Here is a 2,062-nt window from a genome sequence, read left to right as displayed (position 1 = left end):
TGGATATTGAGTTTCAGTTTGGGATGAAAAAAAAGTTCTGGAGATGGATAGTGGGATGGTCGCACAACAATGTAAATGTCCTGAACTGTACACTTTAAAATTGTTAAAAAGAAATCCTATGCCCATTAAACAACAACTACTTCTGGGGGTATAAAACATAATTTTGCAAGATGAAAAGTTTTGGGGATCTAGTTCACAACAATGTGCTTCACACTACAAAACTACATGCTTAAAAATGGCAAGGATGACAAATTTCATGTTAAGTGCTTTTAAGCACAATTTTAAAAGCCTTTAAAAATTATTGAAATGGAAATTTTATGTTATATATATATTAGCACAGTTTGTAAAAAGTTCTTTGTGGTCTATAGATACTGCAAGTAGTGGTTAGTGGTTGCCTAGGGCTAGGAGAGCGAAGGGGTAATGAAAAGAAACTACTAGTGGGTATTGAATTTACTTGGGGGGTGATGAAAAGTTCTAAAATTAGATTGTGAGAAACATGGAGGAGTGAGAGAAATCCCCAGATCTCTCCCCTTGAAACAACAATAAGCTGAGCATCTAAAACTAATAAAACAAAAACCAAAAAACACAACATCCAAATGGCACACAAGCATGTCTGAACGAGAGATCTGTGAATAAGAGCTACACAGATCATAACCGCAGGAGTTGGACAATAGACTGGGAGAAACAGAGAAGCTGCCTCCCACAGCTGGAGCTCCCTGCAGGAGGAGGGGGAGGAGAGAATTTGCGGCGGGTGGCCTGAACAACCCTGCCTGAGAGAGCTGTGAGCTCCACGCAGCGGCAGTGCCCAGGGATCGAGGCAGAAGCAGAAAGTGGGAATAGCAGAGAAGCAACAGTTGATTATTACCAGCCACGGCTGCAAAACGTGAAGTTGAGCCACAGCCATCATCCTTCAACCCAGAGGTCCTCTGCCCCCATATCCTACAAGACCAAACACTGCAGAGCACCAGGTGAATCTGAGGAAATGCTACCATAACTGTCTCTTACACTAACAGGAACTGAGACTGAGGGTAGCAAGCACGACTGAATACTTATAAGAAAAAAAAAAAGGCATCAGTAAGACTTCATATAAAGTAGGGATCCAAGAGAGTTAGATGCCACCTACAGGAAACCAAAAGAAAAACACCTTCTTTGCCACAGGCTAAAGAGAGACCTTTTATGTGATAAATCTTCTTTCTGGGGGAAAAAAAAAAAAGAAGCAGAATACACTTCAATTAATGCCTAGGTAGAGAAATAGTCCATCAAACACCATGAACAACCAAGGTGACAAGGCGGCTCAGAAAGAAAGAGAAAACTCTCCAGAAAATAAACTTAAAGACATAGAAATATGCAACTTAAATGATAGAGAATTCAGGATGGTGCCTCTAAAAAAATAAAATGAGATACAAAATAATTCATATCAGTAATTCCAGGAATTGAACAAACAACTAGATGAGCAGAATGAGTTCTTTAGCAAGGAAATCAACCCCCCCCCCCCGCGAAGAGATAGAAATTCTGGAGATGAAGAACACACTGAGAAATGAAAAATAAAATAGCAGCTTAAGAAACAGAGTCAACCAAATAGAGGAAAAGATCAGTGATATTGAAGACGGAAATCTAGAAATAAATCAGAAGGAAGAAGAGAGAAACCAAAGAATGAAAAATAATGAAAGAGAAATTCAACAACTACCTAATACCATCAGGAAAGGAAACATAAGAGTACTGGGCATTCTCGAAAGGGAGGAAAAGAAGCAAGAATTAGAAAGCATTTTCAGACAAATAGTTGACGAGAATTTCCCAAATCTAAGGAATGAGCTGGAGCTTGGCATTCAAGAAGTCAACAGAACACCCAATTCTATCAACCCAAAAAGGCCCTCTCCAAGACACATTATATTAAAATTACCACAAATCATAGAAAAAGAGAGAATTCTCAGGGCAGCCAAGGAAAAGAAGATGGTAACCTATAAAGGAAAACCCATTAGATTATCATCAGACTTCTCAGCACAAACTTTACAAGCCAGAAAGGAATGGAACCAAATATTCAAACTATTAAATGAAAGGAACT

Source organism: Pteropus vampyrus, unplaced genomic scaffold (assembly GCF_000151845.1).
Source record: "Pteropus vampyrus isolate Shadow unplaced genomic scaffold, Pvam_2.0 Scaffold357, whole genome shotgun sequence".
NCBI classification, from domain to species: Eukaryota; Metazoa; Chordata; class Mammalia; order Chiroptera; family Pteropodidae; genus Pteropus; species Pteropus vampyrus.
This window is presented reverse-complemented; position numbering follows the sequence as displayed.